The sequence below is a fragment of the Gossypium arboreum genome, chromosome 6 (assembly GCF_025698485.1).
Source record: "Gossypium arboreum isolate Shixiya-1 chromosome 6, ASM2569848v2, whole genome shotgun sequence".
NCBI classification, from domain to species: Eukaryota; Viridiplantae; Streptophyta; class Magnoliopsida; order Malvales; family Malvaceae; genus Gossypium; species Gossypium arboreum.
Genome location: NC_069075.1, coordinates 99,474,698 through 99,498,174, shown reverse-complemented (window position 1 = coordinate 99,498,174; position 23,477 = coordinate 99,474,698). Strand labels below are relative to the sequence as shown.

Genomic DNA, 23,477 nt, shown 5'->3' with positions numbered 1-23,477 from the left:
ATACATAGTCGTTCAAGTAATAAGTAAGTAAAATGAGTTATCGTCTCCACAGGGATTATGTATGTTAGTTGGTTATTTGTAAAATTATAAGTTAACAATTTGGTGGTAAAAACATAATACTTTGAGTGATGGATGATTAAATTAAATTATCTTAGAAACAAGATGATTCTGATGCAATTAAATCTAAATGCAAATGATCTAAATGTATGAATGGATTTTAGCAATGAAAACAAAATTTCAACAATTAATGAATAGACTAGGAGAATCATATTAATCAATTGAATTCATTTTCATCATGGTTAACAGTGTTTGGAAAATTTTCCATGGCAACTCGATATTTCATGAGTTTGGAAACCAAATTAAGTCCTCTCAAAACTTTTACTTAATGAAAAATTATTTTACTAATCATATTAAACTAATGGTTTCTTAGTATTTATGTGAGGTAAAAGGGACAACTAAGTTTGAAATAGTTTAATAACATAAACCTAAAAACTATGCAAGATAATAGAGCTAAGTAATGATATTATGAACCTTTAATTTAGTTGGGTTGAATGATCTAAATTGAGCATTGCACTTTTCAATTATGTGTCTACTAGCCATCATTTGGTTAGGATCGCTCAACCAATCTGAATGCATCCAATCACATATGAATGAAATACATCTTGATTTTAGTTGAAAACATGATTGATTCAGGCATAAACATGTTAAACATGAATCAAACAAATATTATTGAATTAACATAATCATCCTAGCTAAACAAAATTAAGCTATCATTGTTGATTGCGAGATCAATGAACACTTAGCAAATATGTTTAAATTAAACAACAAAGAGGAAAGAGTAAACTCTAATTTAATTCAGCAACCTTTTGGATCTTTCTGACAAAGGTGTTCTTTGATCCACCTGTTGCTCCTTTTTAAGGGTTTCTCAAGGTGGCTGACCAAGAGATGGTCTTGACAAGGCTTTTGTTGTCTAAAGATTGGAAAGGGAAATGGAGTGGCTAGGCATGGAAATGGAGAAGGGAAATGAGAGAATGCTTGATGACTGAATGGATTAAGAGATGTGAGGGATGAGGGATGAGGGATGCTTTGAAAGGTGAAAGGTGTGTGGTATTTATAGGTAGTTTTACTACATATCGAGTTTAAAAAACCTTCCTTTTCTCTCATGCTTGGTCGGCCACAATTTGTCGAGAAAGAGGTGGTTTTGGTTGCTCATTTTGAATTCAAATCCTTCCTGTAATGCCCCGTACCAGAGACCGTCGCTGGAGTCGGACACGAGGTGTTAACGGACTTAATTCAATTATTTATACGGTTCATTTTAAAAATTTCCAGACAAGCTGGCTAACTGTGTCACTGTCACCTTAAAAATCATATCTCGAGTTCCAAAACTCAAAAATTGATTCCGTAAATTTTCCCTAAAACTAGACTCATATATCCATCTACAAATTTTTTTCTAGAATTTTTGGTTGGGCCAATTAGTACAGTTTATTAGTTAAAGTCTCCCCTGTTCCAGGGTTCGACTACTCTGACCTTCATGCTTTGCGACTTAGATATCTCCCTGTACAGGGAAACAATACTTATTCCGTTTATTTCTAATGAAATTAGACTCGAAGAGGAATCTGTACATATAAAGTATGACTTCTAATTATTTCTGGTTAATTTATAGTGAATTTCCAAAGTCAGAATAGGGGATCCAGAAATTGCTCTGGCCCTGTTCCACAAAAACTTAAACATCTCATAAAATACGACTCATATGGTCATTTTGTTACTTCTATATGAAAATAGATTCATCAAGGTTCGATTACATAATTTATTCACTATTTAATTTCATTCCTACTATTTTTAGTGATTTTTCAAATCGACATCACTGCTGCTGTCAGCATCTATTTTTAAGGTAAACTTTACCTATTTCATGGTTTTCCATGGATCCACTAAAATTTGTCATACATAGCACCAAAATGATCGTGATTAACCATTCCAATGGCTAATCGTTACCAAAAATTTCCATACCACTCAATTAACAACATACAAAATGGTTATAATGCTATGCTCAAAATATATATAAGCCATTTTCGCATGGCTATCCAAATATATACATTACCGAAGTATTTGACTAACAACAAAAGGGCAGTCCTATACATGCCATTATCGAGTTCAACTAAAAGAGTACCAAAAGGGCTTTGATAGTGTGGGCGACTTGACTTTGACACTCCGAGTCCGATGGTGACGAACCAAAATCTAATAAACAGAGAATCAAAGAAACGGAATAAGCATTTAATGCTTAGTAAGTTTTGAGTAATAAAATCATGCACAACTGAAGTACAACATTTATATGACTAAACGAATAATTTCATATACACATATTCTCACAACCATACCTACTTCACATTTCCAACCCTTATATTCATACATAAGAAACCAACTTGACTAAAGGCCGGAAGCTTGTTAATCGATTAAGCAAATACTATTTAAAAGGAATCAATTATTCCAATGCATATACAAAACATACCTCATCGTCGGGATTTTACGAGCGTATTAATTGAAATTATTACAGCAAGGTCGCTCATTCCCAAACCAAGTACCTTCAGGATTTTTCCGGATATAGCTACTCGCTCAAATGCCTTCGGGACTTAGCCCGGATATAGTAACTCGCACAAATGCCTTCGGGACCTAGCCCGGATATAGTAACTCGCACAAATGCCTTCGGGACTTAGCCCGGATATAGTAACTCGCACAAATGCCTTCGAGACTTAGCCCGGAATTAGTCACTAGCACAAAGGCCTTCGGGACCTAGCCCGGTTATCATCCGAATATTTATGCACATATATCAATAAATCATATCACATCTATATTTCATTTTCATCACTAGAACTCAAACACAAGGCACTTATCAACCATCCCATTTTCGGCTCAATAGCCACATACAAGGAGCATGATTTGATTTGCTTTATGACATGATCTCTATGCACATTCGGCTACCCGTCATAAGTATAAACTAATTATCTCAACATATAATTCATAAACTACGTTCCATTACTCAAAGACTTACCTCGGATGTTGTCGAACGGTTTCGACGGCTATTCGATCACTTTTTCCTTTCCTTTATCCAACTTTGATCCTCTAAGCTCTTGAGCTAGTTCACACAAGTTTAACTTATTAAAGTCTCATTATGCTAGCTTATGGCCGAATATGACAAGAAATTTAATAGGTCATATAGCCACTTTTAGCTCAAATACACAATGGTCATACGCATTTTTAATCACATTAAGCAATTTAATACAATTAATTTAACATTTCCTCATGTACACCTTTACGACCGAATACACATTTCATTAACCTAATATCAATTAACTAAGCACTTTAACAAGTTTTCTTTAACTATACACACATTCGGCAATGACAAAGACAACTTAACCAACCTTAAATTCAACTTATAACAATATATACTCAATATTCAAAGCATTTAACATCACTTCATCATAATTTTACATCATGGCCGAATGCTCCTTTTAAACCATTTACCCTCACAAAGCATGAATTTCATCATCCAACTTACAAGCTTACAATCCCATGAATTTTAACCCCATAATATCTATCCAACTCTTACTCATTAGCTTCTATCATAAATCTCCAACAACACCAAGTAAAAATATACTTCATGGGTCTAAGGTAGAACCAAGAAAGGAACTCATAAATATCAAGATGTAAGCAAACTACCATTGTTCATCTAGATTAGCATGAAACAACAACCATCACCCTTATTAATTTCCATAGCCGAAAACCTTACTCATTCCAAAATCAAAATTTCAACATGGGTTACAAAAATAACTTGATATCTCACTCAATATCAACTAAAATTTCAAGAACTAGTATAAACTCCCTTACCTTAATATTGACCTTAGATGACCGAATGCTTCACTCCCTTCTTCCTCTTTTCATTTCGGCCAAGAAGAACCGATTTCTTCTCTTGTTTTCATCACACTTTCATTCTTTTCTTTCTTTTATTATCCTTAGTATTTCTTTTATTTATTTCCTTTCTTTTACATAAAATAATGACCATTTCATGAAGATTTACTATATATTCCAATATATGCACCATCATGGCCGGCCACTATGTATAACAAAAGGAGTATTTGACATGCAAAACCATTGTTTTCACTACATGCTTTAATAGGTCCTTATAGATTAACCTATCACATTTCAAAAGTGTCACACATAGGTCTTATTAACTAAATTCACATGCAATCGACTAAATCAAAGCTTAAAACTTTCACACATTCTTATTCACGTACTTTAGACAATAAATATCACATTCAAATACTTCGGTGACTCGGTTTAGCGGTCCCGAAACCACTTCCCGACTAGGGTCAATTTAGGGCTGTCACAACTCTCCCCCACTTTAAGAAATTTTCGTCCCCGAAAATCTTACCGATAAATAGGTTTGGGTATCGTTCTTTCATAGAGTTCTCGGGTTCCCAAGTAGCTTCTTCCATTCCGTGTTTGAGCCATAACACTTTTACTAAAGTAACCTTTTTGTTTCGTAACTCTTTCACTTCACGAGCTAGGATACGAATCGGTTCTTCTTCATAACTCATATCGGATTGAATTTCAACCTTTGATGGATTAATTATGTGCGATGGATCAGATCTATAACGTCGAAGCATCGAAACATGAAAGACGTCGTGAATCTTTTCAAGTTCAGGGGGTAAAATCAATCTATACATAATCGGACCGACTCGTTCGGATATTTCATATGGCCCGATGAACCTCGGACTCAATTTGCCCTTACGCCCAAATCTGAGTATCTTTTTCCAAGGTGAAACTTTAAGAAACACTTTATCTCCCACCTGATACTCAATGTCTTTTCGTTTCAAATCCGCATCGACTTCGACGATCTAATGCTGCCTTCGGACTTTCACGAATTATTTTTACTTTCCGCGGCATCTTTAATCAAATCAACTCAAAAATTTTACTCTCACCGAGCTCGGTCCAAAACAATGGTGTACGACATTTACGACCGTACAAAGCCTCGTAAGGTGCCATCTTAATACTTGATTGAAAACTATTGTTGTGGCGAATTCAATCAAAGGTAAATACTGTTCCCATGAACCACTAAACTCAAGGATGCAACATCTCAACATATCCTCGAGTATCTGAATTATCCGCTCAGATTGACCATCAGTTTGGGGATGAAAAGCAGTGCTAAAATGCAGCTTGGTACCCAGAGCTTCTTGCAATTTCTTCCAAAATCGCGAGGTGAACCTCGGATCTCTATCCGACACAATAGAGATAGGTACCCCGTGTAATCTTACAATCTGAGAAACATACAATTCCGCTAGTTTATCGAATGAAAAATCCGTACGTACGGGGATAAAGTGAGCCGACTTAGTCAGTCTATCAACAACAACCCAAATCGCATCTTTCTTACTTGTCGACAATGGCAACCCAGATACAAAATCCATCGTGACTCGATCCCACTTCCATTTAGGTATCATGATCGGCTGAAGTAAACCTGTAGGTACTTGATGTTCCGCTTTCATTTGTTGACATATTAAACACTTTGAAACAAAATTGGAAATGTCTCGTTTCATACCATGCCACCAAAACTGACGTCTCAGATCGTTGTACATTTTCGTACTCCCCGGGTGAATTGACATTTGGCTACAATGAGCTTCGTTCAGAATCGTTGAAATAAGTCTGAATTTCTTGGAACACACAAATGACTTCTGAACCTCAAACAATCGTCATCATCAATTTGAAACTCTGATTCCATATTCGAAACACATTCAGCCCGTTTTGCAACTAATTCATCATCGACTTTCTGAGCTTCACGAATTTGATGAATCAACAATGGTCTAGCCTTTAATTCCGCTACTAACACATTGTCGGATAGAACGAACAAGTGTACATTCATCGTTCGTAAAGCAAACAGTGATTTACGACTCAAAGCATCCGCAACCACATTAGCCTTTCCTGGGTGATAGTCAATGACAAGCTTATAATCTTTTAACAACTCGAGCCAACGTCTTTGTCGCAGATTCAAGTCTCTTTGAGTCATCAAATATTTGAGACTTTTGTGATCCGAGAATACATGGCACTTCTCACCAAATAAGTAATGTCGCCATATTTTCAAAGCGAATACGATGGTAGCTAATTCGAGATCATGGGTTGGATAATTTTTCTCGTGTGGCTTCAATTGACTCGACGCATAAGCTACAACTCGACCTTCTTGCATCAATACACAACCCAACCCAAGTAAGGATGCATCACTGTAAATGACGAACTCCTTGCCTGATTCGGGCTGCACTAGTACTGGAGCTTCCGTCAAATGAGTTTTCAATTGATCGAAACTTTTCTGACACTTTTACGTCCATTCAAACTTGACATCTTTCTCAAGTAGTTTCGTCATTGGTGTGGCTATCATCGAAGCCTTTTACAAACCGTCGGTAATGTAACCTAAGAAGTCCCAAAAGCTCGAACCTTTGTAATATTTCTCGAGGCTTCCGCTTAAGTATGGCTGAAATTTTGCTCGGATCAACTCGAATGCCCGATCAGAGATACCACATGACCCAAGAAGCTAACCTCTCTTAACCGAACTCGCACTTCTTGAACTTAGCATATAACGCTTATCCCGTAAAATCGCAACACTAATCTCAGGTGCTCAGCATGTTCGGTCTCATCTCTTGAATAGACTAAGACGTCATCAATAAACACAACTACAAACCGGTCCAAATATTGTCTGAAGATCCGATTCATCAAATCCATAAATACCGCAGGGGCATTAGTGAGCCCAAACGGCATCACTAAGAACTCGTAGTGACCGTATCTCATTCTGAAAGCTGTTTTGGGTATATCCGAATCTCGAATTCATGAATCGATAATAACCCGATCTCAAATCTATCTTTGAAAACACTGAGTCTCCCTTTAGTTGATCAAACAAATTGTCAATGCGTGGTATCGGATATTTATTCTTTATTGTCACCTTATTCAGCTGACGATAGTCGATGCACAACCTCATGGTTCCGTCCTTCTTTTTCACAAACAATACTGGTGCACCTCACGGTGAGAAACTTGGTCGAGCGAAACCTCTATCCATCAACTCTTGCAACTGAGCCTTCAATTCCTTTAACTCCGTTGGTGCCATACGATACAGAGCTATCGAAATCGGTGTAGTCCCAAGTACAAGCTCAATGCCAAACTCTACCTCCCGAACAGGTGGTAAACCCGGTAATTCTTCGGGAAAAACATCCAGATATTCGCAAACCACCGGCATAAATTCAGGCTTCTTTTTTAACTCTTTGTCATCAAGTACATATGCTAGGTATGCTTCACACCCCTTTCTTACATATTTCTGAGCCAACATCGATGATATTATAGCTGGCAACCTATTCCAATTAGTAGACTCAACTCGGATTATCTCGTTATTGGCACACCTCAAATCGATGGTTTTTCTTTTGCAATTTACAATTGCATCATGTATGGTCAACCAATCCATACCGAGGATAACATCAAATTCATCAAACGGTAAAAGCATCAAATCGGCCGGAAAACAGGAACCTCGAATTATTAGGGGACATTTCTTACACACTTTGTCGACAAGCACGTAACAACCCAAGGATTTGACACCGAATTACGAACTCAAGAGACTCAACAGTAAAGTCTTCTTTGGATGCTAAGGTTTCACATATATAAGAATGAGTAGAACCAGGGTCAATCAAAGCAATCACATTAGTATCAAAGAGAGTAAAAGTACCGGTAATAACATCTGGCGAGGAAGCATCCTCGCGAGCGCGTATAGCATAAGCTCTAGCAGGAGCACGAACCTCAGATCTGGTTGTAGCATCTCTAAATCCTCTCTGACCGCCACTAGCATTGCCCGTATTTCTAGATAGTCTACTTCGAGTAGTGGTAGCACCAGGTTTCCCACTCTGATTTACATTCTGTTCAGACAATCTCGGGCAATCTTTAATAAAGTGGTCAGCTGATCCGCACTTGTAACAGGAGCGGTCATGGAATCTACAACTCCCCGAATGCCATTTACCACAACACTGACACTCCGTTCTGTCTCGACGATCATTTCCAACACTGGCGACCGAAGTGACTCGTGCACTCACAGGGGGTCGATCACGATCTCGTCTAGAAAAGCCCAAAGTGTCTCTAGATCGGCCTAAATCATCTCTAAATTTTTTTGATGACTTTTGAAAGGGTCTCATCGAAGACCTCTTACGAAACTCCTTTGCTCCCATATCAGCTTTTCTTTTCTCCATACTGAGCTCCTCGGCTTTGCAAGCTCGCTCGACAAGTACCACAAATTCTCGGATTTCTAAAATGTCGACATACAGCTTTATATCATCGTTCAGTCCATCTTCGAAACGTTTACACATCACAGTTTCTGAAGAAATGCATTCTCGCGCATACCGGCTGAGCCTTACAAACTTTCGTTCATAGTCGGTAACCGACATGGAACCCTGTTTAAGTTCAAGAAATTCTTTCCATTTTGATCAATGAATCTCGATCGATATACTTTTTTCAAACTCGGTTTGGAAAAACTCCCAAGTTACTTGCTCTCGGACACGGCAAAATCAACGTACTCCACCAGGTAGTAGGCGTAATCACGTAGCAAGGAGATAGGACACTTTAGGCATTCATCGGTGTACAAGATAGTTCATCAAGTACCGAATAGTGTTGTCCAACAAAACTCACTTGCTCAAAGATCGTCGCTAGCTTTAAATTCAATAGCCCGTGTTTTCGATTCATCAATTGGGGCTTATTTGACCTTATTTGGTCGATTCTCGGAGGTATTGTAGGTCTTGGGGTTGTATTAGTCGGGAATGGAGGTTGTGGAACAGTAGTATTAGTTCGAATGTATTGGTTGAACCAATCATTCATCACGCTATAAAAAGCTTGTCTAGCTTCATCATTCGATTACTAGCAATAGGTTGAGAGTCCGGCGCACGCTGTCCCTTGTCTGGGAGCAGCACTACACTCTCAAGATCATCACCACCGCTTCGGTTGGGATCGGGATCCATTACTATAAATAAACACATTTTCAATTGTCAGAAATCACCACACTATCAAATAATCACATAATGGCATGTATAGCTAGACCCAAACGTATTACGGTAGTCCTAGAATTGACTAAACCGTAGCTCTGATACCAATAAAATTGTAACGCCCCGTACCCGAGACCGTCACCGGAGTCGGACACGAGGTGTTAACGGACTTAATTCAATTATTTATACGGTTCATTTTAAAAATTTCCAGACAAGCTGGCTAACTGTGTCACTATCACCTTAAAAATCATATCTCGAGTTCCAATATTCAAAAATTGATTCCGTAAATTTTCCCTGAAACTAGACTCATATATCCATCTACAAATTGTTTTCTAGAATTTTTGGTCAGGCCAATTAGTACAGTTTATTAGTTAAATTCTCCCCTGTTACAGGGTTCGACTACTCTGACCTTCATGCGTTGCGACTTAGATATCTCCCTGTACAGGGCTTCAATACTTATACCGTTTATTTCTAATGAAACTAATCTCGAAGAGGAATCTGTACATATAAATTATGACTTCTAATTATTTCTTGTTAATTTATAGTGAATTTCCAAAGTCAGAACAGGGGATCCAGAAATTGCTCTGGCCCTGTTTCACGAAAACTTAAACATCTCATAAAATACGACTCATATGGTCGTTTCGTTACCTCTATATGAAAATAGATTCATCAAGGTTCGATTACATAATTTATTCACTATTTAATTTCATTCCTACTATTTTTAGTGATTTTTCAAATCCACATCACTGCTGCTGTCAGCATCTATTTTTAAGGTAAACTTTACCTATTTCATGGTTTTCCATGGATCCACTAATATTTGTCATACATAGCACCAAAATGATCGTGATTAACCATTCCAATGGCTAATCATTACCAAACATTTCCATACCACTCAATGAAAAACATACAAAATGATTATAATGCTATGCTCAAAATATATATATAAGCCATTTTCGCATGGCTATCCAAATATATACATTACCGAAGTATTTGACTAACAACAAAAGGGCAGTCCTATACATGCCATTATCAGAGTTCAACTAAAAGAGTACCAAAAGGGCTTTGATAGTGTGGGCGACTTCGACTTTGACACTCCCGAGTCCGATAGCTGACGAACCAAAATCTAATAAACAGAGAATCAAGGAAACGGAATAAGCATTTAATGCTTAGTAAGTTTTGAGTGATTTAAAATCATGCACAACTGAAGTACAGCATTTATATGACTAAACGAATAATTTCATATACACATATTCTCACAACCATACCTACTTCACATTTCCAACCCTTATATTCATACATAAGAAACCAACTTGACTAAAGGCCGGAAGCTTGTTAATCGATTGAGCGAATACTATTTAAAAGGAATCAATTATTCCAATGCATATACAAAACATACCTCATCGTTGGGATTTTACGAGCGTATTAATTGAAATTATTACAGCAAGGTCGCTCATTCCCAAACCAAGTACCTTCGGGATTTTGCCGGATATAGCTACTAGCTCAAATGCCTTCGGGACTTAGCCCGGATATAGTAACTTGCAAAAATGCCTTCGGGACCTAGCCCGGATATAGTAACTCTTACAAATGCCTTCGGGACTTAGCCCGGATATAGTAACTAGCACAAATGCCTTCGGGACTTAGCCCGGAATTAGTCACTAGCACAAAGGCTTTCGGGACCTAGCCCAGTTATCATCCGAATATTTATGCACATATATCAATAAATCATATCACATCTATATTTCATTTTCATTACTAGAACTCAAACACAAGGCACTTATCAACCATCCCATTTTCGGCTCAATAGCCACATACAAGGAGCATGATTTGATTTTCTTTATGACATGATCTCTATGCACATTCGGCTACCCGTCATAAGTATAAACTAATTATCTTGACATATAATTCATAAACTACGTTCCATTACTCAAAGACTTACCTCAGATGTTGTCGAACGGTTTCGACGGCTATTCGATCACTTTTTCCTTTCCTTTATCCAACTTTGATCCTCTAAGCTCTTGAGCTAGTTCACACAAGTTTAACTTATTAAAGTCTCATTATGCTAGCTTATGGCCGAATATGACAAGAAATTTAATAGGTCATATAGCCACTTTTAGCTCAAATACACAATGGTCATAAGCATTTTTAATCACATTAAGCAATTTAATGCAATTAATTTAACATTTCCTCATGTACACCTTTACGACCGAATACACATTTCATTAACCTAATATCAATTAACTAAGCACTTTAACAAGTTTTCTTTAACTATACACACATTCGGCAATGACCAAGACAACTTAACCAACCTTAAATTCAACTTATAACAATATATACTCAATATTCAAAGCATTTAACATCACTTCATCATAATTTTACATCATGGCCGAATGCTCCTTTTAAACCATTTACCCTCACAAAGCATGAATTTCATCATCCAACTTACAAGCTTACAATCCCATGAATTTTAACCTCATAATATCTATCCAACTCTCACTCATTAGCTTCTATCATAAATCTCCAACAACACCAAGTAAAAATGTACTTCATGGGTCTAAGGTAGAACCAAGAAAGGAACTCATAAATATCAAGATGTAAGCAAACTACCATTGTTCATCTAGATTAGCATGAAACAACAACCATCACCCTTATTAATTTCCATAGCCAAAAACCTTACTCATTCCAAAATCAAAATTTCAATATGGGTTACAAAAATAACTTGATATCTCACTCAATATCAACTAAAATTTCAAGAACTAGTATAAACTCCCTTACCTTAATCTTGACCTTAGATGACCGAATGCTTCACTCCCTTCTTCCTCTTTTCATTTCGGCCAAGAAGAACCGATTTCTTCTCTTGTTTTCATCACACTTTCATTATTTTCTTTCTTTTATTATCCTTAGTATTTCTTTTATTTATTTCCTTTAGTATTTCTTTTATTTATTTCCTTTCTTTTACATAAAATAATGACCATTTCATGAAGATTTACTACATATTCTAATATATGCACCATCATGGCCGGCCACTATGTATAAAAAAAGGAGTATTTGACATGCAAAACCATTGTTTTCACTACATGCTTTAATAGGTCCTTATAGATTAACCTATCACATTTCAAAAGTGTCACACATAAGTCTTATTAACTAAATTCACATGCAATCGACTAAATCGAAGCTTAAAACTTTCACACATTCTTATTCACGTACTTTAGACAATAAATATCACATTCAAATACTTCGGTGACTCGGTTTAGCGGTCCCGAAACCATTTCCCGACTAGGGTCAATTTAGGGCTGTCACACTTGCTATTTATTGGCCATGAAGTGGACGGTTTCAAAGTTAAAGTTGGTGTGTTTATTTATGATATTTTCCAACTGCAGGGACCTCCAAATAATTTTCCCAAAGTTGATTTTTGGACAGCCATTTTCTTGTGTCGAAATTAGGCTTGACTCCTTATTTTTAGACAGTTTTGTAGTCCAATAATTAATCAGATATGTCCATCATGTAGTCACGCTTTTAGTGGGTCAAATTAATATCCTTATGAGCTAGTTTTGTTTGGTTTTGCCGCCCAAATAGGTTGGATGTGTGCATGTTCATGCAACATTTATATTAACCTCATCTTCCTCGGTCCCACTACATAGTGAAAATTAACATATTAATAATCAACATGAATATAATATAAATTATGCATAAAAATCATGGAATAAAGCATAATTTCACTACTTTACAAATTCATGTCCAATATTAATATTTAAGTAATATTCACTTAATTCAATAACAATTACTCAATATTAACATATTTATCAAGTCAAAAGGTGGTAAAAATATATAGGACAATCCTATATAATTTCGAGTTTAATGTTCATGCGCAACACAACTTTTACTAAGACACTTTTTGCAATATGATAAAGCAGCATCAATTTTTGCACATAATCATGTATCAATAAAACCATGCTAAAAAATGCTTTTTATTAATAAGTAGCTCGAATGCAAATATTATTTGCAAACTTTATACTAAGTACAACATAATGTCAAAACGAGTTATAGTATGCATGCATTTCAATGTCATTTATAACATTTACCAATTAATAAGCTTTCCTTATCAATCTAAACATAGTAATCACAAGGTTTAACTAATAGTCTTCATATGTTGAACTTAGCAATTCCTCTCCACTAATGTAGTCAGTATAATCATCAAATCAATAGATCTTTTAGTAGGTTGTAGTGAGGCTAAACTAAAGGCAGGGATAAAAAGAAGCGAATTTTTAGGTTCAATCATCTTAACCCTAACTTTGTCTTGGATCCTTTTGCGTCACAACCTTCGTACAAATGGGTCTTTGGAATACCCCCAAACTTATTTCGAACTCATGCTCAACTTTTACTTTTTAGACTTTGAACAAACTTTTCTTTTCTTTTTATTCTTTTGAACAAACTTACCTTTTTTCTTTCGTCTTTTTTTTTGAATCATCTGAAGAGCATGCACATCTTTTGTATTTTTCTTCAAACTTTGTTCACCAAGACAAATTTAGTTAAAATAGGTGCACAAAATAGGATAAAATTAAAAATATGGTAATGTGGCTTATAATGTAGGTAATTTGCAATAAATAGGCCATTAAGCTCAAGAGTAAAGTTTGAAGGGTTAATTTAATAAGGTCGGCTTGAAAGGCTCAAACGATCCAAAAAAAAGGTGCCTATATTATGTTTAGATTCTTATACCTTTTAAGATTTTGCCTCAAGAAAGTTACTAAGTCAATTCTAAAGACTTAAACCTTTATACATGTCTACTTTTAAAGAACTAAAATTTTCATAGAAACATAAGACTAAAGAACATACAAGTATTCCATCACTCAAGATAACATAAGAATAACTTAGATAAAATCAGAAATCATGCTTGTATTTGAACAAACTTAAGAACACAAATTCTCTCCAAACATTTATTCATTTCAGGATACTTGGTAAAAATATTGAAACATACTTGAAAAATTTAAAAATTCATGCAAAATATTGCCTTACCCCTTTTTAAAAAGAAACAATGTTCTTATTGCAAAAACAAAGTAATGAATGAAAATTGAACACCAGGTAGGGTTGTAATTAAAGAGAGGTGAGTCTTGGTAGGGCTGTAATTAAAGAGAGGTAAGTCTTAGAGACTGCTTAAGTGTCATGTCCTTCTCAACAATCCAATCTTAGACATGTTCATTCTTATTATCACATCACTTTGCTTTTCCTAATGAAGAGACATAGAGCTTATTTTATTCATGCTTGCAATTTATTATCCGAAAGAAAAATTCTAACTAGGAAATAAAAATAAATACTGAAAAAGAAATAAATACTAAAGACAAGAAATTCCTCCATTTTATTTATTTTACTTATCTTCCTCATCTTTCTTCTTTGATGCTTCATCCTCACTTTCATCCTCATCTTCCTTCCATGACTCGAAGATATAATCTGGGAGCTCAGGAATAAAATTGTTAGAGATATTTTTGAAAGTATTCCTTACAAAATCATCTCCAATCTTTCCATGTTTCGAATAAATTTATTGTTGGTTATGCATAAATTTCATCATATCCATCATAATTGAAAATTTTGATTTCTTCGTATATTTTAAGAAGTGGGCATTGGAATGGTCAACTCAGGATCATCACTTGGTTTAAAGGGCTCATCAGCATTCGTCTCCTCTCTTGGTTCAGAAATTTCTAGTTCCTTTATCAGTTCTGGATTGTTTGGTTCTTCTTCAGATTTTGCTTCTTCTGTCTCATCAACTAAGTCATCTTCCAGTTTGAATTTGTTTAATGACTCATTAGTTTTTGGTTCGATTGGTTCACTTGGTTCAATTGGGTTTAGCTCATGGACATTCTCCACTAACCTTTCAAGATCATGGGCTGTGATGCAACCTTGAACATACGAACCTTTCAGGTTTGCTTTTGTTATAACTTGAGCCTTTAAGCAAAGTGAATTTATCAATGATGGAAAGTAGGTACTTCCTGTCCTCTTTCTAGCACAATCATGGATCTCCTTGAGAATAATCTTCCCAACATTGATAGACCTTTCTGTTATAATTGAATACAACAAAAGTATTCGCTCCATCGAGATGGTGGAACTATGTGAGATAGGCATGAAACTATATCGAACAATGTATAACCATACCTTAGCCATTGGTTTTAGATATTCCCTTCGGAAAAAATAACTATCATACTTTCTTATAATCCATTTGGGTCCCTATTTTGTCAAATTATTAAGCACTTGTTGAAGAAAATCCTAATTTATATATCATGGAAAATTATTCATCTTCTTTAACATCAAGTAGGTTAAACAAATCATTAATGGACTTAAAAGTTAGGGGTACCTGCTTTTTGTGAACAAGAACTTCATTAGCATTTGGCGTAGTTAAATTGGCATAGATTTCTCAAACCAACTCCTCTTCGGGCAATGATCGTGCATCACAAAAATAGTTCCAATTGAGGGCATCAATTGTCTTTCGTATTGGCCATGACACAACCATCTTATAATTTCTCTCTAAGTTGAAACCTTTTTTCGGTGTTATGGGTTGATTTTTAAAGATGGAATCAAACCTTTCTTTTGCTTCTTCATCTTGGATTACAAATGGATTTTTGGTAGAGGTCTTAGAAGATCTAGTTCTTTTGCGAGACATGGTGATTTTTTCCAATAAATAGGTAGAATTTCGGCAAAAGGAAGAGAAAAGAAACCAGCAATAGGTGGTAGCTAGATATTTACGGTGGTGATAGGCTTACGGCAGCAATGGGATTGCAACGGCGATAGGCGTGCAGTGACAATAAATGTGCTTCAGCAAAAGACTTGCTACGACAATGAAAAGGCTTTGCGACAAGGGAGGCAAATTGTGGAGATTCGTCAGGATTCGAGGCAGACAGCTAAGAAGAAAATTGAATCAGTAGCTAGAGTTTAGGCTAATTGCTTAAAGGGTTGTGAAAAATATGGTGGTAGATAGGGGTTTATATATTGATGAATTAGGGCAAACTTGTAACAAACATTTAGCTACAAAAGGTGACTTGGGCAACAAGTATACAGGAAAAAATGGGGAGGCATAATTAGGGTTTTGAAGAAACCTATGGACGACAACATGGGGTGAATTTTCTCCTTTTGCTATTTTAGGCATTGAGTCCAAACTGTATTTACAAACTAGATTGTTTAAGATAAAATAAATTGATTAGTACTTAGGCCAAATTGACCCCCTTATTAAGCATAACAAATAAAATTTGAAAACAAAAATTAAAATGAAAATAAAAATTTTGAAGTTAATTAGAAAATTTCTTCTCAAAATATTACATTAAATTAATTCCTAGGAAAGGTTGGAGGGGTCATAACGGTACCGCTTAAGTTTCAATCTCCTTAGACAGTATAAATTAAATGTACTAATTTTAAAAAAATAATTTTAATTATTTATTAAAAAGGAAGATATTAAAATTAAGGGTCTATAAATTTGAACGAGGTTTTAATTCGCTCAACTACACTATCCCAATAGTGCTTAAGACGTTGGCCATTAACTTTAAACATACCTCCATGGTTGTCGTACAATTCTACAGCTCCATATGGATAAACTTTATAGATGGTATAAGGTCCTTTCCATCGGGATTTGAGTTTCCCAAGGAATAACCTTAGCCTTGAATTAAAAAACAACACTTTTTGACCTTCTTTGAATTCACAAGGTTGTATACGACTATTATGCCATCTCTTATATTTTTCTTTACACATCTTCGCATTGTTGCATGAAAATACCCTCATCAATTCCAACTCATCAAGTTGTAGCATCCTTCTCTCACCGGCTTACTTAATATCAAAATTTAATTGTTTCAAAGCCTAGTAAACTTTATTTTCCAACTTAAGTGGCAAATGACATGCCTTTCCAAAAACTAGTCAATAGGGATTCATTCCTAACGGTGTCTTAAAAGCAGTTTGATAGGCCCATAGAGCATCGTTAACCCTTCGAGATCAATCTTTTCTGCTAGGATGCACTACACTTTGAAGAATACCTTTGATTTCTTGATTTACTTTTTCAACTTGTCCATTTGTCTGTGGGTGATAGGCAGTAGCACTTTTATGTTTCATGTCGTACTTTTCAAGCAACCACTTAAGCCATTTATTTACAATGTGAGATCCTTCATCACTAATTATAGCTTTAGGAGTCCCAAACCGCGTAAATACATGCTTATGTAGGAATCGTATGACTACCTTAGCATAATTTGTTGGGTATGCCTCAGCTTCAACCCACTTGGATATGTAATCCATAGCTACCAAAATATATTTGCTCACATAAGAAGAAGGAAACGGTCTAGAAAACCAATGCCCTATACATTGAATATTTCAATCTCTAAAATATTTGTTAAGGGCATCTCGTTCCTCCTTGATATGTTTCTAGTTCTTTGGCATCTATCACAATTTTTCACATATGCATATGCATCCTTAAACATTGTAAGCCAAAGGAATCTTACTTGCAAAATATTTTCTGTAGTACGAGAACCACTAAAGTGTCCTCCACTCTGAGATGAATGATAGTGGTACAAAATCTCGTCAATCTCACTTCCAACTATGCACTTCATGATTATGTTATCTACACATTGTTTAAACAAAAACGGATCCTCCTAGAAATAATACCAACTATCATGAAGGAATTTCTTCCTTTTTTGGTGTGTCATTTGCCGAGGAATTATTCCACATGCTAAATAATTGGAAAAATCAGCAAAACAAGATGTTTTATGAATTCGACTTACCTCGAAGATATGCTCATCAGGAAAATTCTCATTAATTGTAACAAGTGAAGACGTCACCTCATTTTGTTCCAGTCTCGATAGATGATCAACTACTTGATTTTCAACACCCTTTCTGTCTTGAATCTCAAGATTAAATTCCTAGAGTAAAAGTATCCAATGAATTAGCCTTGGTTTAGCATCTTTCTTCCTGATCAAATACTTAATAGCTGCATGATTTATAAGCATTGCAACTTTGGTACCTATAAGATATGAACGGAACTTGTTAAAAGCAAAAAATATAGCAAATATTTCTTTTTTAGTTACCATATAATTGAGCTCAACTCCTGTCAAAGTTTTGCTTGCATAGTAGATATATGGAAAACTTTGTTTCTTCTTTGACCCACCACAAGTCCAACAGCGAAATCGCTTGCATCACACATTAACTCAAAAGGTGAGTTCCAATTAGGTGTAACAATTATTAGGGCTGAGATTAACTAGCTTTTTACATCCTCAATGCTTCTAAACATGCTTTGTTAAAATTAAAAAAAAAACAATATCTTTTTGCAAAAGCATACACAAAGGTTTAAAAATTTTCAAAAAATCTGTGATAAATCTATGATAACAACCAGCATGCCCTAAGAAACTTCTAACTCCTTTCACTCTAACTGGAGGTGGTAATCTTTCAATGACGTCCACCTTTGCTTTATCCAATTCAATTTTGTTTTTTGGAAATTTTATGTCTTAAGACAATTGTCTCTTTAACCATAAAATGACATTTCTCCCAATTAAAGACAAGATTCGTCTCTTCGCATCTTTTTAGCACCTTAGCCAAATTACTCAAACAAAGATTATAAGTGTTACCAAAAATAGAAAAATCATCCATGAAAAGCTCAACAAAATTTTTTACCATGTCAATGAAAATTGCCATCATATATTGTTGAAATGTAGCAGATGCATTACATATACCGAAAGACATTCACCTAAAAGTGAATGTATCATATGTGCAAGTAAAAGTAGTTTTATGTTGTTCTTCTGGGGCTACAACTATTTGGTTGTATACCAAATATCCATCTAAAAAGATGTAAAATTGGTTACCTGCAGTTAATCTAACATCTGATCCATAAAAGGCAATGGAAAATGATCATTACGAGTGGCTTTGTTCAATTTTCTGTAGTCAATACAAATTCTCCAACCCGTGATAGTTCTCATCAAAATTAACTCGTTATGTTCATTCTCAAAAATTGTGATTCCACTTTTCTTTGGTATACATTGTACCAGACTTACCTAAGAACTATATGAGATGGTGTAGATAATTCCTGCATCTAACCATTTTATTACTTCCTTTCGTTTTACCTCTTTCATGAGAGGGTTAAGTATCATTTGCCCATCGATTCTAGCTTACTCACTTTCCTCTAAAAAAATCTTATGCATTCAGAAAGAAGTGTTTATACCTTTATGTTAGCTCTGGGCCAACCAATTACCTTTTTTAAATTTTTTTTAAAATATCAATCAATTGCTCATCTTGATGTTCTATGAGTTCTGCTGAAATAACCATAGGCAAAGTAGAACTATTAACTAAATAAAAAAATTTTAAATGGGAGGGAAGTACTTTTAGTTCAAGCTTAAGCGGTTCCTCAATTGACAACTTGGGTTGTATAAATCCCTAAACTTCCAACTCTAGTGGTTCAAACCGCAATGATTGAACATAACTCCTCGAATTGGCTTCCATCAAAGCCATGTTTTCATTACCTTTTTCATCTTCCAATGGTTTAGACCCTAAAGTGTTCTCCAAAGTATCCTTTATAAACTTCACGTAGTTGGGCATTTGCTCTAAAGCTTCCACCAGTGGGATGTTAATGTGAAGTTGGTTCAGAACATCCAAGAACTTCTTGAATTGCACCTCTTGTTTTTGCTTATGTTGCTGGAGTCTTTGAGGATGTGAAACTTTAGGTTGAAATAAACAATTTTTCTGATGAGGTAAATCTGCAAAAAAAGGTGTTAACTTTTCAGAATCCACTAGTTTAGGATTTACCTCATTAGATTTTTAGCATTTTATTTTTTTAGTGTAGGAACTTCAACTGTTGGTTGATTTCCCTCCTTTTCAGTAGGCTCATCTTAAATCACAAACATTTTGGATTCCAAAATCTTACCACTTCACAATGCAACTACCTTACAATGTTTCTTAGCCAAACTTCTTGGATTTTCTGTGCAGCTTGGCAAGGCTCCTTATAGTCTACTACGAAGCTCAGTAGCTAACTGACCCATCTGGTTCTCTAGATTTTTTAGTGTTGTAGGTTGGCTTTGAATCAAAGCGTCCTCCAAACTATTTGATGACTTAGCTTGAGGTGGTTTTGGAGATTGTTGACTAAACCCTTGGGATTGATTGGATCTATGCTGCATATGATTATTCGGTCAATTTCTTTGGTTACTCTAGGAGAAGTTCGGATGATTTTTCCATGATGGACTGGAGAAGTTGGGCTGTAGTTCTTGTCCACTTCTATTTTGATATTGATTACTTACATAAGAAACAGACTCAGGGTTTGAAGGGCAATTCTTGAAAGAATGACCATCCCCATAATATACAAGAAACAACATCATACTGACTTAGTGATTGAGCTGTAAAATTATTGAACCCATTAGTGGTAAACTGTTTTAACATTGAGGAAATAGGAGATACCTCAGTAGAGAGTGAAGTCAGCGGATCCACTTCATGCACTCTAGCTATTCATCTTCCAAAAATTGACCAATTTGTCAGCCACGAGTAATTGTTTCTAGTGATCCTATCGATGATGTCGTAAGCCTCGTTATAAGTCTTAGAAAAAATTGCACCATTTGAAGAAACATTTACCATTAATATTGTATCTGCATTAAGAATGCTATGAAACATATCCAGTTGGATACAATGAGGAATCCCATGATGAGGACACTTACGAAGCAATTCCTTGAATCTCTCGCACACCTCGTATAAGAACTCATCATCCAATTGTTGAAAAGTAGTTATCTCATTTCGCAACTTTGTGTTCTTAGTTGGTGGAAAATACTTTACCAAAAACCTTTCTACTAATTCTTTCCAAGTAGCTGTTGAACTTGGTGGTAATGAATTCAACTATGCTCGTGCTCAATCTCACAACAAGTACGAAAACAACTTCAACCTTAATGCATCCTTAGTCACACCAGCTATCTTAAACAAAACACTCACTACCAAGAATAATCGATGGTGAAGTTGTGGATCTTCCGTGGGTATACCGCTGAACTGGCCCACCTATTGGAGCATTTGAAATATCACTAGTTTTAATTCAAATTAGGGTGCCTCGATACCCGGCCTCCTGATTCCCAGATTTAATTCAATAAAGAGTGGCACAACGTATTATCTTATGGCAATATCCTTATCATCAGCAATGAGGATTGGGTTGAGCCCATGGTTGACTCCATTACCTTGTCCATCATTTTTATTTCCAAGGTCCATCTCGGTTTTTCTTTGAGCTAATCTCTTGTGTCTTCTCTTTCTAAAGTCTGCTCAATTTCAAGGTTTACAGGTAATATATCGATGATTAAAGCTATGCTCATAAACACCAAACAAATAAATCACAAATAAAAAATAAAAAATAAAATAGTAATGTTATAAATTAAAAAAAAAACTAAACTGCAAAAATAATTTCACAAAGAATGATTAAGGCAATAGTCCCCGACAACGGTGTTAAAAACTTTTCACAGTATTTTTGTGCAAGTGTACACAGTCATTCAAGTAATAAGTAAGTAAAATGAGTTATCACCTATACAAGGATTGTGTATGTTAATCGATTATTTGTAAAATTATAACTTAACAATTTAGTGGCAAAAACACAATACTTTTGAATGGTGGACGATTAAATTAAATCATCTTAGATGCAAGAAGATCCCAATCCAATTAATTCTAAATGCAAATGATCTAAATGTATGAATGGATTTTAGCAACAAAACACAATTTCAACAATCAATGAACAAGATAAGATAATCATATTAATCAATTTAATTCATTGTCATCATGGTAGCAGTGTTCGAAAAACTTTCCATGGCAACTCGATCTTTCATGAGTTTGGAAACCAAAGTAAGTCCTCTCGGATCTTTTACTTAGTGAAAAATGCATTTTACTGCTTATATTAAACTAAAGGTTTCTTAGTATTTATGTAAGGTAACAAGGACAACAGTTTAATCACATTAACCTAAAAACTATGCAAGATAATAGAGCTAACTAAAGATATTATGAACCTCTAATTTAGTCGGGTTTAATGCTTTAAATTGAGCATTGCGATTTTCAATTATGTGTCTACTAGCCGTCGTCTGGTTAGGATCGCTCAACTAATCTGAATGCATCCAATCACGTATGAATGAAATACATCTTGATTTTAATTAAAAACATGATCGACTGAGGCACAAACATGTTAAACATGAATCAAACAAATATTATTGAGTTAACAAAATCATCCTAGCTAAACAGAATTAAGCTATCATTATTGATGGCAAGATCAATAAACATTTAGCAAACATGTTTAAATTAAACAACAAAGCAGATAGAATAAACTCTAATTCAATTCAACAGGCTTTCAAATCTTTTTGATTGAGGTGTTTCTCTGGTCCACCCGTTGTTCCTTTGTTAAAGGTTTGTCAAGATGGTTAAGCATGGCTTTTGTTGGCTAAAGAATTGAAAGGGAAATGGAGTGGCCAGGCGTGGAAATAGAGAAGGAAAATGAGAGAATGCTTGATGAATAGATGAATTAAGAGATGTGAGGGATGAAGGATGCTTTAAAAGGTAAAAGGTGTGTAGTATTTATACGTGAAATTAAGGGTTGAGTTTACTAAAAATAGAGTTTGAAAATCCTTCATTTTCTTTCATGCGTGGTCAGCCACAATTTGTGGAGAAAAAGGTGGTTTTGGTTGCCCATTTTAAATTGAAATCCTTGCTATTATTCGCCATGAAGTGGACGGTTGCAAAGATAAAGTTGGTGTGCCGATTTATGATATTTTCCAATTGTAGGGACCTCCAAATAATTTTTCCAAAATTGATTTTTTTTTTACAGCCATTTGCTTGTGCCAGAATTGTGTTTGACTCCTCCTTGTTAGAAGGTTTCTTAGTCAAATAATTAATAAGACATGTCCATCATGTAGTAACACTTTTACTGGGTCAAATTAATATCCTTATGACCCAGCTTTGTATGATCTTGACATCCAAATAGCTTGGTTGTGTGCATGTTCATGCAACATTTATATTAACTTCATTTTCCATGGTCCCACTGCATAGTGAAAATTAGCATATTAATAATTAACATGAAAATAAAATAAATTATGCGTAAAAATCATGTAATAAAACATAATTTCACATACTTTATAAATTCATGTCTAATATTAATAAGTAAAATTTATTTAATTCAATAACAAATACTCGAGATTAACATATTTATTAAGTCAAAAAGTGGTAAAAATGTATAGAAAAATCTTAGTTAAGTCTAAATATATTCCTCCTTGGGCCACATTTCTTTTATTTAAATCATCAATCCTATGTGGTATAGGTTGACTAGGTTGACTAGATGACTCTCCTGGATATTCAGTTTTAATTTCATTAGTAGCTATATTTTCGGTTTGATTACCAAAAATTTTACTTGTCTTTTCAACTTTTTCAAAATATTTATTTAAGGCTCTCAGATAATCATTGTTTTGAATATCTCATTCT

The 23,477-nt window shown here is 35.0% G+C and overlaps 1 non-coding gene across 1 annotated transcript; it reads left to right on the top strand.

Moving 5' to 3' along the window:
• The first annotated feature begins 20,679 nt into the window (after nt 1-20,679).
• LOC128294659 (small nucleolar RNA R71) lies at nt 20,680-20,786 on the top strand. The gene has a single exon (XR_008284967.1). It is a non-coding gene; the product is annotated as a small nucleolar RNA R71 (small nucleolar RNA).
• The last annotated feature ends 2,691 nt before the right edge of the window (nt 20,787-23,477 follow it).